The sequence below is a fragment of the Melanotaenia boesemani genome, chromosome 6 (genome assembly GCF_017639745.1).
Source record: "Melanotaenia boesemani isolate fMelBoe1 chromosome 6, fMelBoe1.pri, whole genome shotgun sequence".
Lineage (NCBI taxonomy): Eukaryota > Metazoa > Chordata > Actinopteri > Atheriniformes > Melanotaeniidae > Melanotaenia > Melanotaenia boesemani.
Window position 1 is genome coordinate 9,758,807 of NC_055687.1, and position 23,585 is coordinate 9,782,391.

Sequence of the window (23,585 nt, forward strand, 5' to 3'; positions counted from 1 at the left end):
AATTCATCCCTTCTTCCCTTTACAATTCTCATTATAGCTGTATAATGCATTCGAGATCGGGCCCCACACCTTTCCCTCTAAAAAGCTCTTTATTCATTCAGAGAAGTGCCACCCCCTGCTCCCCACTTTCCCACTGACTCAGCAAGGTAGCATGAAATAACACTGCTTCAATTTACACTACTCCCCCAATAACCAGATAGAGTTCAAAGGGTGCTTAATCTCACCTGTCACTCAAGTAGTTGGGAAGGAAAGTCGACGTGAATGAAGAACAAAATAGAAGCTGAACGTGTCTGAGGGATAGCAGCACGTTGAGGTGAGCCACAGGACTTTGATGATTTTTCTCAGCAGATGTTAACAGTGGATCCATCGTCCGCTTTGAGGTGTGGGGAGTTTGTACTGCTGGAGATCACTTCCTGTTGTACTTTACAAGGACAAAACAAAAGCATGCTGAGATTTTAATAAATGTACATTCAGTTGCAAAGGAAAGTGCATGAGGATAAAAGTTTACAGTCAAGATAACCACTTCTCACTAGTATGCTGCACAAAGGGTGACACTTTGAAGCCACAAAACGACCACGGGAAGAGAAACAGCTTTTGAAAAATACAAACACTACTCAAACAATATATAACTTAATTAAAAAGGGTCAGCTTGTAAAAGAGTTTCCTATCTTTTGTTTAAGATATTCATTAACTACCAAAAAAAAATCCACAATTAGTGTCAAATAAAAGAAAACTCCTTTGGGTAAAAGACTGAACAGCAATATCAAAATCCCGAAAGTTTGTCTGAATAAAGTCATATTATGTTATTTTTCAATAGTATATGCTTCAATATTACATTTTAATAAGTAACCAGACTGTGATTGTTCATGATCTACAAGGTATTTTCTTCAAATTGCCGTGTAAGGGTAGAGAAAGCAAATTGGGATTTTAAACTTGACTGAGCTGCAGAAAAACTGCTTTTTTTAATTGTTTGTTTTTCTAATTGTTAAACATGATTAATTTGGAGCTAATTTTGTGTTAGTAATAAGAGACTCAAAACAAACGGAATTAAAGTGGCTGTGCACATTTGCACAAATTTTGTCATCGCCTTAATAATAAACACTTAACTAATAAAGCTGTCTGGCTGTGATGCATGGCATTTGCAAGCTTCTGTTGGTCTGTTAAAGCAGAAAAACACCTAAAACCTGCAGGACACTGGCCCTGCACAGTTTGAGATCCATTAAAATTATAGTGGCTTTATCATGATTCAGGGTTTATGGTCCTTGGTTTACTTATGTTTTTGTTTAATGTTCTGGGTTTTTGTCATGTTTTGGGGTTAAGTTTTTGGTGTTTAGGGTCATGTTTTGGTTCAGTGTTTTTTGGTTCCTGCTCATTAGTCCACCTGGGTTGATTAGTTCATTCTTCTCACCTGTGTCTTGTTAGCTCCTTCCCTGTATTTCAGTCCATTGGTTTCAGTTCTTCCTGGTCAGTCTATTGTTTGTTTGCTTACTGTTTGTTACTTCACTGTCAGTGTTGTTTGTCTACTGTTGTTTGCTGTTAGAGTTAGTCCATGCCATGTCACAGTTTTGCCACCGGAGTCTTTTGCTTTTGTAAGTTTAGTTTTTGTTATTAAAACTTTTCCCTGCACAGGTCCGCCTCCTGGCTCTTCTGCCTGCACTGGGGTCCCCGCCCACGGCTTCTCCACAAGAATGATTAGTCAGAGTTGATTACAAGTAATTTACCTCATGTCTCCCTGGTATTCTAAATAGCAAACACTTTGTTGTTAAATGCGTTTCTACATTATCTGTTTGGGGTAGATGACAATTCCACAGAGGCTTACTTGGAAAAACATTTTCATGTACGCTATGAATCTTTTGACAGTTCAGAGACTCCTTCTGAAAAGACTGTAACAGCATCACAATAGTAACAAATCTGCCTTTAAATCTCTTTTGGGGAATGTTTTGAGTCTGAAACTGTCCAAACATAAATGATGAAAACTGTTCTGCTGAATGAAAAGAACAATAATGGCATTTTATTACGTGGTGATATTTATGGTTACACCAGCCAATGCATTATTGCTGCACCAGTGGACAAAACTTTCGGAGATTATGGTTGGAAGTTTTATCACGGCTGACATTTTTCCTCTAATGGAGAGCCTATTATGTGAATTGAATGACCTGCAGTAACAGAGCAGTACCTTTGTCTCTGTATATGCCTCAACTCCTTAAGACCCATCATTCCTTTCCGTCGCAGCCTGATAAATCAAGGCACCTAATCAGTGTATAAATATTCATGAGTCCTGCACAGAGCGCTTTTGAAGGTGTAACGCTTTACAATAGCCTTCAGTGTGCCACAAATTCTCCAGCCCAGTAGAAAAGTTGAGAGGGCGAAATTCCCCCATTTAGCATTTAAAGTGAGTTTTCGCCAATGAGAGCGACCTACACTACACTTTATTTTTTTAATCTTCAATGTGTACTTCTCTCATTCATTTTCAAGATTGAAATATGAGGTGTCAAAACATGAACAATTGTGAAAAATCATACATTTGTGACCAATTTGGGAAAGGGAATGAGGTTGTCAGCGTTATGAGATGTATGCATTTTCAATTTGGCGTTTCTTAATGCCTGCCAGCTTCTCTCACCGTACCGTTAAACTGCCATTTCTCCTTGTACTAATTGAACACTCCCCCCCGTTCTCGGCCCACACCATCATGTATTGCTCATCTATCATTGTTTGTTGGGAGCCAGTGTGGTTGTCCTTTAGACTGACTTTGAGAAAGCACTTCATCTTATTTGTTTGTTCCCTGACATGGGCATGATGCACTCGACCAGACTGGCCATTTAGAAGTTGGGTACTGTTCAAGAACAGCCTCCCTCAACATATTGTGTTACCCAGTGCACTGGCTTTGTAAACGGCCTATGCACTGAGATCATTTGTCATTTGCAGACAAAAACTATTTACCATTGGCATCTAATTTACTTAAGAGATAAGCTACAGAAGCACTGCACTGAGTGGCACAGACCTGCAATCCATAAAGGACTAGAAATGGCTGCCTTTCTGTTCTCTGTGGTAATTTGTATTTTAGGGATGCAGCTGAACACAGGCTAATTTATCTACAGCAGATGCATTGTTAGTTAAAAGTGAGTCAGATGAGTGATGGAAGAAGCCATTTCAGGTCACTTCATAATTTAAAAAAAAAATGTCAAAAATCCATTTATTTATTTATTTAATAAAGGGCTAATAACAGTCTGGATGAACTATTAGAAGTGATGAAGGTATTTATATTGACTCCATATGGAGGCATTAGGATATCTAATTTGTACAAGCATGAGAATTTAACAGACTTAACTGATAGCTTTTCATGCAAAAAAACAAAACAAACAAAAACACCTGTAAAATTGTCTTATGCAGCGTTTGCACAGAATGTAATGAAATTACAAGCTAGCAACATGTTACTAGCCTAGTGCCAATAAAACATCATATCTTGAAGGATGCACAGTTTGTCTTGGGTTATGGTGCACATAAGAATTCCCTTGCTTACCTAAGAATTTGTTAAAACCCAAACAGTTAACTTGAGGGTGATGGAGGCTGAATGTAATTATCTCAATAAAGACACTGTGGTGTTTCCTTGGTGGTCACTTTGAGCCTTTAAATCCTTTTCATTACTTATCAAATCCTTTATTTAAAAAAGGTATTGTTTTCAGCTGCTTTCTGGTTAGGGTTAGGTACATACTTTTACTTAAAATTTTAGCTGTGCTTACGATTAAATACTTTATTACATTATGAGCCATGACAAAGATGAGAAATGATCCAAATGCAAGACTACTGGCCAAAGACAATCAGGTTTGTTTGATGAAAATGTTATTTAAAGAAACTAAACTGTAGTGAGGGGACATTTTGTGCTGAGGCCTCGAGCGAGCCGAATAATCCAGCACGCATTTCCTTGAGGTGTTTATCAATGCTTGGATCATGACATCGATTACATTCAAAGCCTCACTGCCTGGCTGTACTATGTGACTGGTTCAGAAAGTGGTTCAGATCTTGCCACGAGACTCATCTATGCCATGCGAAAGGATGTTTTAGAAGGCTAGAGAAGTTGTGTCCCCCCCAACTAATCAACTAAACTGTGATCAGATCCCCAAGACATAATTTCCTCACAGCAGCGTCAAGCCGCCAGATGTTTATTACTATTAATATTTTTATTTTGAAAAACAGAAATTAGGGAGTTCATGCTCTGTTTGTGCATGTGTGTGGATGTCTGTGTGGCTGCGTGTGAGAGAGATGAGTGTTTTTAAATTTTTATGTTGCTTACTTTAGTGTGTGAAGGCTTGTTTTACTTTAATATGCATGACTTGTTTTTATAATGTAAAGCACTTTGTTTTGCCTTTGGCAGGAAAGCGCTTTATAAATAAAATGCTGATTTGAAATTTGAAATCTAAATCAAAATTAATCAAATCTCCCCTGTAAAATACATCATTGTGCCAGTTAAATACTATGCTCTCCCATTATCATAAATTAATGGATGATGCAGAGGCGTGAACTGTCCTGGACTCCGCGAAGTCCATTAGTTTATGATAATGGACACCTCGAAGGGCATTATCCCGCTTATACCATGGTCACTTACGAAAGAAATAAATATTAAATAAATTATTAATGGGTTAATGTCGTTTTTTACCAATAAAAACGTAAGATTTTTTACAGAAAGCAGCTGAGTGGACTATTTCATTGTGGCGCATTGCCAAGGTAACCGGCTTTGACACAGAACCTGCAGCTCGGTCGGTGGCAGTTATATTACGTGACACAACGAATCATTTCAGAGGGCTGGTGCAGCTCTTACAGCTTGTGTGTGTCCAGCGGATGATGCAAAATTTTGTTTCAAACAGTCAAAGTTCACAGATAGTTTCATAAATCGTTTTTATTGCAAGAAATGTTATCCACCATTCACTCTGTATCAAGTATGTAAATAAGGTAATCAAGAGAGAAAGAGAGGCGACGACCTATTTAAAATTAAGTGCAACTTTGCAGTTGATCGTGATATTTCATAAAGATACTGGCATGTCCGTAGTAGCGTAGACGGAGTTTATCGTTTGTGGACCCTGACCACTGCTGGTTGGGACGTTGCGGGATGACAAAATGTTGCTCCACTCTCGTCTCTCCTGGACTGATGGAGCCCAATAAGCCTGCAAGCTGCTTTCACAGCGATGTGCCGTCTCATACCTGATCTGGTGGCCCGGTGGCTGACTTTCTGTTGCCACAGTTACCAACTACAGTTTAGCCAGCGCAATAATTTACAACAATAAGACTATTTGACCGGAACTTCTTTAATTGGTGTCCATTATCACTTTTTAATGGAAACCCAATCAGAATCGAGTATTCACCCAGACCATGGTATAAATATATATATCTATATATATAGATAGATATGCATTAAAGTGAGATGTATAAACTGTATAGCTTAGTTGGTCAAAGCATGCAGCTAACAAGTAGCGATGGGATGCACTGGGCTAAGGCTGGTTCCCAGGGTGCTTGGTGTTGATCGCCATTAGGTGGCTGGTCTTCCTCAAGGTCTCTTGATCAAATAATATGGTCACATTTGTCATTACTGACACAAAGTACAATGCATTGACAATGACATGAACTCTTATGGGCTGACTGAAGACCAGACGTGATGCTGCGTTCTGAATCATCTGCAGAAGTTTAACTGAGCATGCAGGCAGGCCTGCCAGTAAGGAGTTGCAGTAGTCAATGTATGAAATAACCAGAGCCTGGACCAGGAGCTGTGCTGTGTTGTGGAGAGCAAAATTGGCAAGATTGGGTGACCGTGGTAACTGAAAACACACAAGATTTAAAGTAAAAATCTAACAGCAGCTAAACTACAAACAACCAAAAATTCATGGTTAGGGTTAGAAACCAAAGTTGAGTTAAGGGGAAAAAAAACACAAAAGTAGTGGTGCAGTCAGCACTGCCTATCATCTACCAGGCAGGAAGATGTGACAGATGTGAGCTAAACTTTTTCAGGCTATTAAGAAGTTTGTCACACTACAGGGCTCTTCTCGTTGATGTCCCACTCTATTAGTTATTAATGCCCTAAATACTCATCTGTGTCTCCAGCAAAGTTTTTTGTTTCTCTAGTGACCTCAGAATGGCTAATGGCATGATCGCAGCTTTTCATTGTTCAGTGGGGATCTATGAATATGCTAATCTGGGTTTGCCTACATTTCCAGCCACCAGCAAATGACACCGTTTATGTCCGCTGGCCACAATGGCTCATGTCAAAGCTGGTTCTAAAAATGGGATAAATCAACCATACATATTTAATCCAAAGAGCAATTCTCAAAAAAAGGAAGCTAAATTAAATGTGAGAGTACCAGAAAGGTAATGTATTTACTGTCTATCATTTTTAACTACATTTGAAATGCAGTACTTGCTGATCGGCCACGGCTTGGCCAGCTGCAGCCTTGTGTATCCACACACTCACCTCCTGAACAAATGAACTGTGGATATTAGCAGGACAGAGTGGAACAAACAGGCTATCTGACCACACTGTAGGTGGTGCTTTGTAGATTGAAAACAGAAAGTCAGAGCTACAGTGTAGATGAATGATTTTGTTTGTGATAGTTCTTGTAACACAAAGATCTCAAACTCTGTTCCTTAAGGGATTCTGCTTGGACAAACCTGATTCAAATTAAATGGATCCAACAGCTAGTTGTCAGGTTCTGCACAATGACCCATTAGTGTAAGTCAAGGTGTGTTGAAGCAAGAAACCCATGCAGTGAGTTAGCAAGAATCAGTGTGAGTAAACAAGTTCAATATTTGTGAAAAATGTAATTTGTTAATAAAATAAGCATCTATACTCCAGCATAGTGATGAATATTGGAGCAGAATTCATATTACTTTGTGTTTTAGAGAGAAAGAAAACAAGAGCAGACATGTGAAAAAGATGGATCAGATAAAAACTGCTCCTGGACAAAGGTCTGAAACAGTATCTCTGGATCTGCTGCCTGCTCTTCTCTTTTGAAGATATTTATCTCAACCAGGTTTAACAAAAGATTGAATGTATTTTTTTAAACATAATAATGCAGTCAGGTCCAAAATGATTGGATTCTCTGATAAAGAGACAAACAGCTGCATCAGTATTAACATACGGACAAAAATGTAAACAAATAAAAAATCTTAAGGGGTTTTATTTCTGTATATTGTCCATAAACACATACACAGAAGCTGCCTCTGACACATTTTGACCCAAAAGTATCAGACCACAACCAAAAACAAATGGGCTTATGAAGAAAACCAGAAAGCTGCGGACTCACTGTTATTGTTGATGGATTATGGTTAAAAATCAAGTTCTCACTTTCAATAAGATGATTTAGTTCAGGAAAAGAGAAAAATTAACACAACCTGTTCTCCTGGTGGAAATGCTGACATCATCAACTTATTTAATAAATGTAAGAAGACAAACTAAAGTGGCAATAAAACAGCTGTTTTATTGACTTGTCATCACTTTATAATAACTTTGTAAACAGCTAGCATGTTCAATGCTAACTGGCTCGTATGGGTCAGAATTACTGGGACTCACTGAGGGTCTCTTTACTCAGTGCTGTGAAAGCAATGCAGCTTTCTGCAGCTTGTACCATCATCATCATCCAAACTGCTGATGAAGGTCCTGCTGTGGCAAACATGTAAAATATTATGTAGTGTCTTTTTTTGTTTTGTTTTCATGTAGTTTCTCTGTGCCTCCTCTCTGTTTCCTTTCCTCTGTTCTGACATCCACTGGCACGGAGCCAAAAAAGGGTTTCTGATTAGTTCATCCTAGCGTCTGTGTGTCAAAAGAACCAATGAGCGGCAGGTTAATGTGTTTCAACGGCTGGTGGTCAGGCAAAAAAGTTCCACACTATTTGGTCGAATGAGTTATTCAAGTACAGTTGCAGACTTTATTAAATCGTGCTTCTTTTTTTTTTCTACGTACTTCTAAGAGGCCAGCCTGACATTTTAATTCACTTTGTGAACTTCTTAGAAATTCAGATAGCTTGTAATTAAAAAACACAAATTCGAATCATTTGGAATCTTGAAAATGCATCTTCATATAGTTTCTATTAGTTACTACAAAATCTTTTATGAACAATATAATTCGTGTTGCTAACACTGTCTGTCTGGTATTTTCTGCTGAACAACTTGTATCCAATGTCTTTCCGTTTCCTTTTTTTTTTCCTGAAACCTCCTGTTTCCTGCAACCTGAAACAATGGTGCGGTTTTCAATGACAGTGAATCAGTAAAGTTGCCTATTGTTTTCCAGGCAGCAAAACAATTAGGTAAAACTTAAATGTGTACATTTAGGTATTCATTTTCTGTGGGTTCAGGTTGAATTTCTCCTTTGACACTTTAACAATTTCAGTCTTAGGCTGCAAATTTCTCCTTTAAGGAAAAAATTAAAACCTTTTTATTTTCAGTTATGGGTCTTTTCTACAACTTGCAGTTCCGGTAGCAGGTTGTTGAAGAGGTCAAACCTCACCTTGACTAACCTAGTGCAATAAAAACTATCACCACACTCTTTGTTACTGTTTTTATAGTGAGTGGTTATGATTTGGAAAGGGTCTGCCTATTCTCATAAGATTTAAATACAGTGAAAGCCTCATGGAAAGTTGTATTGCCAACTTTTAAATCCAAATATATATAGCCTCACACCAGCCTATTATCTTCTTCGAATAGCAATTCAACTGATTTTCAAAGCTGTAAGTATGACTGGCATCTACGCACGGCATTTAGAAAGAGTCCTGCAGCTTAAAATCCACCTACTAAATAACGAAGCATTAACAATGTCTCTGCATCAAGGTCACCGTTTCGATCAGGGTTGTACCTGCAGGGTGAAAGTGAAGAGAAAATTCAGCTCTTGCTTTCTGAGTCAGATCATATTTATCTGATGATATTCATTATTGCCATTGTTGGAAAACATTGCTTTCATTCTGCTGGTTTATTCTCTTCCCTCCAGGAAAACTGTGAAGGAAGAGCAAGCACTAATCAAATCTGCAGGGCAGTTCTTTCGAGATCCTGCAGTTTCTCTGTGGAACAAAAGCCCGGGATGGAGGTGAGGTGACCTCGGATGAAACTAACTCAACCTAAGACCACTTAAAGTCGCTCAGGGAAGTAAAGCTGCTGCCAGGCTGAGATGGTACGAAGGAAAAGGGAATTAACTTCAAGGACAGCACAGATAGTGAACAAAAGTCAATTGGAATATTGCTGTAGGATTTTCGGCTGCATGTGGTGAGGTGTAACCGCTCTGTTGTGGTGAAATTTCTCATTAACAGCAATGCATGCAATTAGAAAAGGCTGACACGGCTAGTGGCAATTACGTCAACATTTGCTCCAAATAGACATTTCAAACACTGAAAATTCCATTCGGTCTATTATTGAGGTAGATTAACCCTTAAGAAATTCTTTAAAAAAAACTTACATATTTGATGCTGAGGACAAAAAACACACCTTCATAAAAAATGCTTTAAAAGTATTTTATATCAATACTTTATTGTCAGCTCTGAGAGGAAAGGGGTTTATGTTAAGTAAGTTTTTTTGTGTGTGTTGTGTTTACACAACCTGCGTCAGAGATACGAAAAGACATAATCACAAACTGACCACAAGGAAGTACTTTCGCAATACCGCGCTGCAAGTAGAGCTGCACGTCAAGTATCCACAGACCCGCGGTTACGGCGTCACCGCCATAACCACGATGCCAGTATTAATCCAGCTTAAGCAGTTTATAAAATCAATGAATCCATCCATCCATCCATCCATCCATCCATCCATCAATGCTTACACGATTGACTGAGTTATATGTTATTATGCACAAAACAACTAGATAACACTGAATTGCTGGAATACTAGTTAAGTGAAAAAAAACTCATAATGCTGATTAAACCGCACATCTCTGTCCCTGTGGTCCTGCAGTTTCTCCTCAAAATTCTTCAGGTATTTCAGTAGTTCTCCAGTTTCTGTTTACCTGTTTCAATATAAAATAAACATCACACAAACAAAATTACCGAAATTGATTACCAAAACTAAGGTTTCTATACAATACGATTGGTTACCAGAGCAGGGTCAGGGCATGTTCACTGGCGTACGTAACAGCTTTAACTGATAACTACTTTCATGACATTAACGTTTTTTTACCTGGTCTGCTTAATATAATTTTCCCTTGTTACACATACAATACCTTCCATGAGAATTCATGTTGTGCAATTTAACAATGTTGATAACTACACAGCTGAAAGCTGACTCATATATGCAGCATTTATGGTTTCCCATCTAGATTCGGTTAAAGTACAGCTACTTTTACACACTAAGTTAAGTTCATTATCACATTACTACATAATAAGCATCACTCATTTCCTCATGATTTGGAAATGTAATTTTATTTACTTAATGATTGTTTTATTTAGGGCTATCCAAAAAATGTGAATTAATTCATTACAGAAAAAAAAAAAAACAAGGCAGGTGCCCTTTGACTCGTCCATTGTTCTGATCTGGCATTTGACCATGGTAGATTTATAAAATATACAGCGTCATGTTATGACTGCACTTGACCCACGAATGACAGATTTGCATTAAAAAAATCTCCAGATGGAAGAACAGGAGCATTGTTCTTCGCAAGTTCTGCAGTAAGGAATCTTCACACCACACTATGTGAGCTGTGGTATGTGCATATCCCTGTGCATATCACACGGTCTGATGATCACTGGACTACATTAACAATTACTGTTAAGTCATTGTTACTACTTACATCAGTGACAGTGCATGCAGACTCCAATCACATGTATAAACCATTTAAATACAGCAAAAATCTACTAACGTAATTATTTTTTTATTAATAAATCACAGAGTATGTAATTGAACTGATTTAATAAAAACTGCTCCACATCCTAGTTTTAAGTCACTGACATTTTTCTGGGTACATTTTTGCACAGAACACATATTACTTCAGCTCTTTCAAGTTTTCTCTGATATAAAACCTGCTGTATAACTACAGGATTCTGTACCAGCTCTTTGGCTGCAAAATAAAGTCCTGAAGGGGACTGCAGAAATGGAAATGATAGGGGGACCGTGTTTGGGTAAATGCAGTGTCCTAAATCCATCCACTGAAATAAATACACAGTTCAATTCATTCCTTTGAATTTTGCTCAGGTCCATCCCATTTACTTTAAAGCTTAGAAACCCTGATGTGGTGTGTTATAGTAGCAAAGCTGTGGCCATACAATGACTATTTGGGTTAGCTGTTTAGCAAATGCTGTGATCTTAAGTTAGCCATGTAAGCATTCACTGGATTCTCTCATTTTGTTTTATTTTTATTCTCTAAAGTCCTCTGTATAAGGCTGAATAGCATAATTAGTGTCAGCAGCCTAATGAAAAAAGACATTAATGATAGGCTACAATTACATACATAGAAGTAAGGCACTACTGCAGTTAGTGTCTCATTTGGATTATGGTGTGCACTTGAGCCCTTTACTCCATGACATCCAGTTTTTCTGTTAAGTACAGCAAATGACAAAATGCCCCAGAATAGTGCACCCCTGTGGCTAACCATCCACAGAAAGTAGAGTTAGCCAGTAAATCAGCAGGAATCAAAGGGAAAAGAAAGTCATTTACCACCTACCCCCTGCCTCGTGGACTGAGAATCAGGTTATTTCCTATACAAAGGATAAAAAGGGTCTACTTTACAGCTCCAGTGTGTTCATTTCCTGTTAGCTTATGTGATAATTAGGCCTGATGTGATGCATCCGATTAGATGAATTAAAAATTTCTTGTGATTTGTTCGAAAAAAACTACAAACATTTTGGTACCTAATCAATGGCTTCCTGTATTGTATAACATGCAGGATGTCATAATTAAAAAGATTCAATTGTAAAAACAAACAAACACACACACACACACACACACACACACACACACACACACACACACACACACACAAAGACTAAAAACAAATGTGTTTAAAATTCAGATTCAGCAGATTCAACACATGTTCAATCCCAACACACTGCAACTTGCCAGATTGATTTGCAATAATGCAAAATATGCTGATTGAAAATATCAGATTTTCCATGACAGGATTAATCTAAGAGGAGAAGTAAGTTTCTAGAGAAGGTCTGCCCAGTATTCTTTTCTGTTAAATAATCTATAAGTGCTTTGCACGTTCCATTCTTTGTTGCACATTAAAGGTGGTTGGTAAGTCCTTTGTTAAAATTAGGAAAACATCTAGAATTTGAATACATATTTAAATACATATTTAAATGCTGTGGAGATGTGTCTTGAAATTGTTAGATTACCAACTTGGACACACTATTTAAAAACAAAATAGCTGGGGTATTCTGTCCTCTTGTGCATGTTGATTTTGCCATGTTGGACACAGAAGTGATCCTGATGGCCTGTGAGTTAGGAATCCAAACGCATTTTTCTTGAAAATACTGAACATGGTTCTCACTAAGTAAAATTCCCCAGATCTTCTGATTATAAAAAAATACCTAAAACAGGTTAAAATTTTGCATTGTAATTTAAAATATGGACATTTTTCTGATGCATTTTTCCAAAGATATTTATTATATATCAGCTTTTCAGGGCACCTGGAAACAAATGTGAAAAAAAAGTTAACGATAAGACTGTCTGCATGCACCTTCTGAATAGTTTCAAACAGCATACACAAAAGGCAGCGTGAGATGCAGAAAGAGCTTTTTTTAAAGCAACCAAATCTTTCTTCAACCTGCTTGCTTGCAGAGGAAACACACTTAGAATATATATAAGATTTTTTGTTATCCTTGGTTTATTGAGGTTTCATAAAATACATACGCCTACTTCTCAGCAGTGGTATAGCTCTGAGGCTGAGCTACCCACTGTCAACTGCATTTGTCAGTGCATCATTCAAACATTTGCTTAACGATTCAAACTTGTGCATCTTAAACAAAGCACATCATTTTAGTAGTTCCATGCATCTGCTTATGGAGTGTGGCTGTGATTTATAGTTTATAACATAAATATAACGTACCTCATAGCTCACCATTTCAGAATGGCATTTCTAGCTGGAGTTATACATTGTTTGATGTCACACCATAATGTGATATGAAATACTGCTTAATGTCTGATGTCAACATGCCAGTCCCTTTGACTCAAGGGCGCCGCTTTCTTGGACTCCATGGAATCTGGTGACATTTCCCACTGCAGAAAAAAATAAAAAAAATAAATCAAGATAGGTCAACAGAATCCAGTGGGTGGGAGGAAGCTCAGCTTTCCACAGTGAGTGTGATTGTAGTGAAAGAAGAAAATAGAATTGAGCAAGAAAGTAAGAAGGAATATCTCAAGTTCTCTTTTTGAGCCATGGGGGGGTTGACTCAAGAACATATTAACATATGAATCAGTATGATAAGTCACAACTGAGTGAGATAAGTAATGAACCATATGTGGGATGCTAACAAGGCTGAAAGAGACAGAAGTGATATAAACTCAAATTTACATAAGTATAATACTTCCAGCAATATATTTAGTTTTCTCTGCAGAAACTTTTACCTTTGTAGTTTACTTTTTTTTATTTGTACTTAAATTTGTATTTATTTGTACATTTTTTATTTTTTTCTTTGTACAAAAATAGCTTGTACTTTGTCACTGAGACTATATGTACAAACACATCTGTTTAGCATCAGAATCCACTGAAAGTAAAACCTATTCTGAACCTCACAGCCCATAATAATTATTTTCATTATTTATTTGTTGACAGTTTTTGGCTACTTGCACTCGCAGCTACTTGGGGAAGTGTTGAGCCTTTGGTCATTAGTGTGATTGTCAGCAGGTGTGTTGATTACAAGTGCTTACTATATCAAAAGTGATGCTGTAATCATAACAAATACTGTATAGCTATGTATTAATTAATGTATTAATTAGAGGGAGTATTACTGGTGTTATAGGGCCAAACATGCAAGAAGCTGGGCATCAGCATTTAATGTGAAACTTTACGCTTTCATGGACATGGGTCTGATTGGTTGGGCCTGTTAGAATCAGTTTTTTTTTTTTGTTTTTTTTTTTTTTTTTATTATATTTGGATCTATTGTCTGTTCCCATTTTCATGATTATATGTAACGCACAGGTGGTCTGATGTAAACCTGTAACAAGGTATTTATTAATATTCCAGTTTGACTTTGTGTTTAATCCCCCTATCCTAATCCATATGTACCAAATGTAGCAGATGTATGTACTAAATGTATTTGGTTCGTTTGAATGACGGTACACGGTAATACCATAACACAACTCATGTTATGTTCTATTCTAGTCATTTAGCAGACACTTTTCTCCAAAGTGACTTACATCTGAAGGTGGTTAGGCAGTAGTGTTAAGGGTGTTGCCTAAGGACCGATTTGGAAGGTGTTAGTATTCATCCCCTGTGGGATTCGAACTCAGAAGACGGGAGACTTGGGAGACGTCTCGCATGGGAAATGGATGCCCTGGTATCACAGTTTTGTTTCATGTAATAAAAGATTTAGGTTACCATTTGTGAAGGCCAGTAGGGTCTTCATTTAAGTACCTTGGTAATGCAGTAACTTTTTACAGTTTTTAAGCCTTTGTTAAGATTACTATCTTTTTGTGCTTATTTTTTTAGTAGCTACTACATATTCTGGTGTGAGATTGTGCTGTTGTATTACTGATTATTAGCTACTGCTTCAACCCTATTCAGGTTAGCCCGAGAATCTGATTTAAAGATGAAGCTTTAACGAATCTGAAGGGCTTGACCATGCAGAGACATAAAAATTAACATGACTTAGAACTAGATTCTAAAATTACAAGTAGCCAGTGGAGAAGTGCAAAGTAATCACAGTCTGAGTAACATAAATTGCCTCATTTTTATATTCTTGTTACATAAGTAAAACTTTAAATACAATCTAAATATTGTTTTTTTGTGAAACTCTGTATGATCAGTTTTCTTCTTAGGTTTATTAATGTATTTATTTCTACATTAAACATAATCTCATTATCAGTTGGTCCCTTGACTACCTTGAAAGCAGCAATGTTTTATAAATTGACACATTAATAAGATATATTAATAAGACACATTAAGTATTCTAAAGTCATCTCTGTGTACAGTTTTATTGTGTTTGCTTATATGAGCCACACACTACAAAAATAGCATACAAGGCATTTGCAGGTTGCCTCAAATGTTGCTTCTCATTTGCCAGTTACAACAGAAGGTGCAAGACACTTTGGTTTGAGGGCAGGTGTTAGATACATAATGGCAGAGCAGATACTCCAGAGAGAGAGAGAGCAAAGAAATTACAGTCTCCACAGAATTTAACTTAACAGCTTCCTTCTCTTACATCCTAATTGGGGTTGTGTTTGGGTTACAATAGTGCAGACATTTCAGCTTCTGTGTAGAATTAGCATAATATGTTCCTATTCTTAAATATTGTTATTAAAAGACTGATAAAAAATGTCAAAATCATTCTATTAAGATGCAGACTAAGATGCAGACTTTAACACTGCACTGATAACAAAGGCATGCAAGAACCCACCGCATAAGGGTTTATTCTAAGATAAAAGCTTTAATTTTTCTTTTTTGTTTCTTGATGTGATTGAAATAAACCATTGAATCTGAGTTTATGCTAAAAATGCTCAAGAGTGCATGTCAAGAAATCTTAAATGGATATTTTTGTTTCTTTAAAGTGGGATTGACTTTAGTAGTTGGATTACATAGTGGTCAATGCGCTTTGAGTTTAGAGAATTAAAATGGATTCCCGACAGTCAAGCCAACCATTGCTGGGATGGAAAAAAGAATGAATTTTCACCATCTCACACAACTCCAACTTAAAATAGATATACTAACTGTAGCAGTCTGGTCAAATGCTATATCATCAATTCATTATAATAAATTTGTAAAGTGCTTTAACACCAGCCACGGCTGCAACAAAGTGCTGTACGTCTGTGTATATTGTTCATTTTTATACATCAATTTTGCAGAAGTCTCTTACTTTTTTACTACATTTCCTGTCAAATGACTGTCAGTATTGAAACAAGGTCCATGGTCATTGTAATTTGTAATTTATGCATCCTTTTGGTGAATACATTTAGTTTTAAATAAAACATCAGGCTGCACAACCATAGCTGCAAAAACAATCAAAATAGCAGTCACTTGAAAGGTAATTCTTTTTTTCCCCAGTTTTAACTTGTTTTATATGGTGAAAATGAACTCTTAAGCCACTTCAAAGCATCAGATAGCTTGGCTTACCTGTCAGGAATCCACCCTAATTGTACAGAGTGCTCTAATATAATAATACATACAATAAAATAAAAAAAAACAAAGAAATCCCTTTAAACATACTGCATGTGAAGAACTGTGACTATAAAAACATTTAGTTCAAAGCATCAATAAAACTGTTTCTAAACTGGTCAAACACTCATTAATATTTGCCAACATTTGGCTCTTGAATGCAGCGTGAAAATCTCTCTCCTCTATAAATCAACTTTTAACGTGTCCATTAGTCAATTTAAGTGTTAGCTAAAAGTTTCTGATTTCAGTCTGCAGAGCACTACCCTCAGCCTTAGAAAAACATCCTCTACAAAGAGTAGCTGGAGAAACCCAAGCAATCCTGACAATTTGCTGGGTGGGGCTAGCATGTTCTAGCACAAGCTAGGGGAAGAAGCAGGTTGATGTGTTTTCTTCTGGTTCACATATTCTGTTTAATATCTTTGATTAGAGGGACATCTGATTCTGCTACATTCGAGTCAGCTTATAAGAGAAGACACAGCTTTGTCTTCAAATTTTTAAAGAACCGTTTCACAAATTGGACCCACAAAGATCTGTTTTTTTTCCATTAAACTATTTACAATTTAGTGTGATGCTGCTCTAACCATTTATCTGAAATACATATGAATACAAGCAAGCAGGTATGTCAAATCAGTCAATTTTTTCCATGTTTTGAAATCTGCATGTTAATTTGATATTGTTCAGTTTATATACATATGTATATATGTATGAACATGCATTTTCTGATTTCATGATCTAAAGATGGTTTATTGATTTTCATTTTAAGTGTAAAAAGAAATCCATAAAGCACATACTTGTATAGTCGTTTTGCAACATGGGTGCAGCATTTGTTACTTTCTGCTGACAGCATGGCCACACAGTGTTAAATCTAAACACTTCCGTTGTCATTGCAGGTGTAAGAAACCTCAGGAAGAAAACAAGAAGTGGCAGGTGAGAGCCTCCCATTCACAGCCTGACATCCTCTCTCCCTGCACCGACGGAAAGAAAGGTGACCTTGATAACAAAGGCAAGGCATCAAGACGGGGGAATGTGGCTGAGAAGTCGATGCCAGTCCTTTTCTGTGGTCTGTCAGACTATTATCAATGTTGCAGAGCAACATTTGTACGCACAACAGGGAGGGCATGAGGAAAGCAAAGACAGTGATAGAATAACCATAGAGAAGAAGAATGAAAAGAGAGAGAAGGTGGAGGGGAGGGAGGGGACTGTGGATGGATGACTGTGGGAAAGATGTCTCCAGGAGATGGCAAGCATGTAGGGGCGAGGGATGCTGTTTGTCCCCTTTTCTGCCTGAATGTCAACCCCACAGTAATGAAGTTAAATGAGGACATAAGCCTGGCAAAGAACATTTGGGAAATAGGTGATCACCAGTGGCCAGAAAAAAATGGAACAACAAAGGAAAGAGTCCACAGGTGATTGACAGAGTGCAGGGGACGCAGTGCTTGCTCAGTCAATCAATAACCCTTTTTCCTCTCGGGTCGAAACCCCCACCTCCTCACCAGCCTCATCAGCGGCTCCCATCGCCAACCTGACAGGGGTCTCTTTCCACGTGTCATCACATTGAAAGGAAAAGTCACCTTTTTCCATCATTAAATGGAATTCTTTAATAATGGAGAATCTGTAATGGAGCTGATCCTGGTTGCTGGCATGACTTGAAGAGCAGCATTTTTATTATTCACATTGTTTATCTCCAGCTTCGGGACAGGGCGATGGGGGTGGAAATAATAGATTTGTTGTAGTCATATCGTGAAACTAACAATGGCATGTGTAGTCATCTGTAAAGCCTTAAATTTGTATCATTAGGTAATTTCAGTGGTTTTGCATCACACATCAAAACCTTGGCTGGTTTTTGAGCGCACTAGTGACTAGTAGTCATTTTTGTGTCCAATTCATTTGGGTTATTTACTTCAACACTCTGAGTTTATGCAACTTGAAAATTGCACACCTGTAATAAAACGAGTATATCTCTGCACCCACAAGGTCTATTTGCATACTTTTGGAGTCATGGTAAAGGGAAATTTGTTATGATGTCTAACTATCATTATATGCTATTGGTGAAGAGTAAATGAATATGGCACATAGCACAAATAATAAAAAAAAAAACAAATACTTTCAGGATGAATATGAATATCCCTTTGGAATGATACCTCTATTAAATCATTGTGCAATATGTGAAAATTATCTCTGCAAAGGCCAACTCTGATAAAGCGAAGCATGACTAAATTAGAGAGGTTTTCATAAAGACAGTTCAGGTGAAGTCACCAAAAGGTTAAATGTATTTACTGGTTGGATCCCATTCATCATCAGACAAAAAAAACAGCCTGCAATTCTCCTAAGTTTAATTTGACCAAAACCAAAAACTGGCAATTAATAAGTAGCAGAAAATTCATAAATGTTTAGATGCTGAAACAATCATTCTTCAAGAGTTGCATTGTGTTCTTTATGCTACAGCGAATATGGAGACCCTAACTATTACATTGTCATGGGGTTTTCCCAAATATCAACAGCAATATAAATGTAAAGGAATGTTCTCCAAAGATTGCCCACAGATTCCCATATTACAGACATTAAGAAAACATATATTGCTACCTGATGACATCATGGTAAATGGCCTGATAATTGATGACACTTATGCTCATCATATAATGCTGTCGAAAATGAACTCTGATGACTTTTACAAAAAACATTTCATAATAAAGTGAGGGAAGGCATGGTGAAGGCATTGATCTGCAGATTTCCAAGAGAGCAATTGTTATGTGGAGACTCATCTCCAGCACAATGTTTTCTACAGTCAGTACTCTTTTCTTTCCCTCTCACTGATAACTACTTTTCAACTCCATTCTCAGTATGGTTACTTAGGAGCTGATAGTTTTAATGTGCACTGGTTTTAAATCTCATCATATGACTTTGATACCCCCCTATACAAAACAATTACCTGGGGATTTGTTGCCATGTGGCAATTTTTAACCTTCAACACTACTATGTTCTGCACATAAGGGAAAAAGTACCTAATACATGTTTAATGGTGAAACTAGACTGGAAAAAGGTAACCATTATAAAGTGTAATGTTAGAAATGTTGTGAAAAGTAGAATAAATGTGTATTTTGTGTTGTTGCCTTACAAGTTAAGTAGCCCAGAAATAGAAGCTGATACTACACATGTAAATCCAATGTAGTATGTAACTTTCTGACCTTAAAACACTTACAGACTCATTTGATGACAAACTGACATCTAATATATGCATTTCTGAAAATGTTGCTGCTGAGCAGTGTCCTGACTCGAAGCTGAGAAACCGCATTACTACAACTTTTCTTCAGGGATGCCGTCGTGACGTTGCAGCCGAGTTTCACTGTGCACACCATATCGCATGCCAGCAAGCAGACATAAACACACAGGCCATTTTTAAACGCACATTATGACTGATTTAGCAAAGGACCACAAGAAGACAATTTTAGAGGAAGAGAGAAAATGAAAGAGAGAGACGACAGAGTGAGAGATAAGACAAGAGTCAAGATAAGACTGTCTTTTACTGACTGGAGAGAGCTCACAGTTCAGGTAGGATGCAAAATGGATGTCGAATTAGCTGTTGATAGGGTGCACGCGAAAATCTGCAAACTTTCTTTGTCTTTAACAACCGTGCAAACACATGTTCAAACCTATACACAAGTAAAAAAAAAATTATGCAACTTCTGTACACCATGAGTCATACTGCCTTAGCTTGGCATGTCTGTTTTGTATTAACGGTAAGAAATAAAAACCTAATTCACTTCAAACATTAAACGTAGAATATTATGTTTTTTAATAATAAAAATCACCTTAAAAGTCTCATTTTAGTTGAAACACAGCATCTCTAGTGGAACTCGGTGCAATGTTGCTATGAAACATGTTCTTTTTATTTATTTATTTATTTTTTATTTCTTTCATATGGCCAGTGTCTTTGCCGCTACTACATACCTGGATTGTTAAAATGGTACTCGCCCAGAGGCTTTGGCTCAACTTCAGACAGCTTGAGCCTTTAACATCTCAACATCAAAGACACTTTTTCCTTACTTTATGCCCAGCTTGGTCACAGGGGTCAGTGGATTCACCACTGCTTGGATTTTTCCCTTCCAATTAGTGAAGTAGTGTATGAACTTCAAGGAGTAAAAGAAAAAAGATTGCCATATAATGCTTCACCAACTGAGAATTAAAAATTTAGAGAAGCTGATTTCTTATTGGTTAAAAAAAAACAGACTCTTCGGTGCACTTTAGATAAATTGAAGATGATATAAAATGAATTCTTACAAGCAGTTTCCATGTGGTATTTTTTTGCCTTGATGTGATATTTAATGGTTTGAGAAAAATTCTTATCAGGTGCAACAAGTCTGAAAAGCATCTATTACATTTAATGTAATCAGGAATTTTGGGGGGATTTTCCTCTTTTGATTGGCTAGATCGCTACAAAAAGCAAAGTACAAGTAAAAATTTCTGAGAGTAAGCCAAAGAGCATGGTCCAGCTAAATATGTTTAATTACCATCAAGTGTGAGTTCAATGGGGCTGTCAAAACATCCAACTCTCTCTTTAGGCCTTTAATTACATTTTAATTGGGAACAAGGTCCAATTTGCACTAACAACGAGGGGAAAAGGTTTTCATTTTGCCCTCAGGTGGCAGGCAGACAATGTAAACGCTTATAAATCAGTATGATACAACACAGGTGAGGATCGTCGTGCACATCACGTCAATATTACCTCAGAAATCTTAAATAGTAATTTACAGGCACTGTTTTCCCAAGCCTGTGTTCTTTGTTTGTACCCTTTATTATCGTTAATTTGTCATCCATCCAGCGGTGATGAGGAGTCTCACTTCACTTGTTTCATTAACTTTATTGCTAATAATATATTTCATTATTGCCTGTTATTGGAAAGAATATTGCAATCTGCTCGTGATAACTCACGTCCAAAATACTTAATTAAGTGAATGAATGTTGAAGCCCAGATAAATAAATAAAGGACACAAATTTGCATACTGTAATTGAATGTCACTCTTGGTTTTTCTGCTCTTTCAGCTGATGGATGAGTACCATCTACACTATAGGATTTAATGGAGAAAGGACTCCTCCTCAGAACATGTTCACAAGCAAAACAGACAGTCGCACACACTGGTTATCCATGTGTATTAAGCTATACAATATTGACAACAGCACTCAATGTAATGTGAGAACTCAAACAGTATGATTCTGATGGGCTGAACAAAATCCAACCATAACATGCTGCTTTGCTATCAATCGATCAAACATTAAAAAAAGATTTATTTTGTGCTCACATAAAAATTGAGCAAACACAAATAAAAAAAAGAACAACACAATGTGTGTTGAGACTCAGTGACAAGGACACCTTGACCTTTCTGCTTTATAACCCATTTCCGTCACATGAAGCCATTTAACCAAAGCTAACAATGCTGTCATATCACTTTAAGAAAAATAAAATCCACCAAGATGAACATTAGCGTGCAACACTCAAATGAAATGATCATTTCTTGATTTTTAGCACCATGTGTACAAAAAGCTTTATAAAAGCCAACAGATTTCTGTTCAACACTGTCTTTATGTGCCTATTTATCTGAAAAATTGGCTTATTAGTGACGGGTCCCAATTTTTTGATTAAATAAAAATCATTAATATCCATAGTACTACTGCACAGAAAGACTGTGCCATTAAAGGTGTTGCATCAAACCTTGAGAAGCAGTATAAAACATAATTAATGGTTCTTTTGACAGTTCTTTTTTTTCTTTAAATTACTGCTCCTTTCTAATACGTTCCCCTTTATTTTGCTTAAGAGTGTGTTTTTCATGGAAATCTATTCCTCTAGGTATTTTCAACTAATGCATGCACTGCTGCCCTGTTAAACTCAATGTTAAACTAAAACAACAGCTTACACTGCACAAAGTCATCGCCATTTTTGCATGGAAAATCCTTAAAGAAGGATTAATAGCTCTCTGGAACAGATGATATTCCCTCTTGTAATGAAGTAGTAGTCTTACAAGTGTTGTTCCTTTAAAGTTTAAAACTGGCATAAATAGCAAAAGTCCACGTCTACTGTAGTCTTACATATTAATAATGCAGTTTAAATAAAATGGTCATCTCAGTTTTAATCCAAATTCTTTTGCTGTGACTGCGCAAGAGCTAAATACTGACTATTTTAGACGAGGAAAGAAAAATCTATAATGTGCAGAATTTACTGGAGTGTATGAAATAAAATGAGCTTTAAAATGGAAAATGATGCCTTGACTTGTAGCCATTTCTGCTGAAATTAAGTTGGCTTTGACTTTGAATACCAAGTCATGGGATATGTGAGCTGCAGAAAAGCACATTTATTTTTCTTCTTCCTTCCAAAGTACCTTTTCAGAGCATCAGTATCATCAGAAAGGATCGCACCCTGTATGTCACCAGCTCCATCACAACTCCCACTGCTTGGCCTTGAGACAGATTTAAGAGACAAAGCAAGGTGGTATAGCCACATGAAAAAAAAAAGAGGAAGGGTTCTTTGCAGGCACCTAATGAGGATAAGAAAAAATAGAGCTCCTTTTCTTTCATTCTTAGCTCCTTGAGATGCCTGGGCAGGGGTGATAAAGACAGCGAGAAAAAAAATGGTGTTCATTTTGTGTAGTTGGCTGCAACGAGCTTTCCAGAAATAGAAGAGTTTAAAGTTGCTGTCGCCTGCACTGATTGATAAATGCACCGGGACAAGCTTCAGCAGCCGATGTTATTGATCACAGAACAACTTTCCACCTGGCTCTTTCTCCAGCTAAATTGCTCTTTGCCAACTTTCAAAACTACAATCACTATAAACAAAAACAACAGAAACTATCTTGAGTAATAAAAAAGGCAAATACAAGTTTTTTTTTAAGTCGGAATACAATATTTTAAACCTTAATACAGCAAGAAAAAACTGGAAATATAACATCTCTGTTTAAGGTGTTAGACTAATAAGAAAAGTGTAAAGTGAGTTAGAGATGTTAAAGTAATACTATATGAGTTTCCAACCCAAAAACCCATGCTTCTGACTTGTTTTGATGACACATTGACATTCACTATGCACATTCCCAGAGCTGTTACTACCCTGTAGCGTTCTAAGGCTGGGAAACTACACTTTCCAACATATTTATTCAGCCCAGAGCATTAACATGATGGCTTCAGATGCCACCAACTGGATATAAACACAGTGGCCATTTTGATTATCCACATAGTTGATTTGGCAACGAAACACAGGAAAAGAACGACAGGAAGTGACAACAAAAATAAGACAAAAGTCAACATTGAACTGACTTTTACTGGCTATAGA

At 37.0% G+C, this 23,585-nt stretch overlaps 1 long non-coding RNA gene across 1 annotated transcript; it reads right to left on the reverse strand.

Moving 5' to 3' along the window:
• Positions 1-636: 636 nt before the first annotated feature.
• On the reverse strand, positions 637-19,856 carry LOC121642104. The gene is made up of 3 exons (XR_006010839.1): positions 19,768-19,856; positions 14,886-14,888; positions 637-648 (listed from the first exon to the last, which is right to left on the reverse strand). It is a non-coding gene; the product is annotated as an uncharacterized LOC121642104 (long non-coding RNA).
• Positions 19,857-23,585: the final 3,729 nt, after the last annotated feature.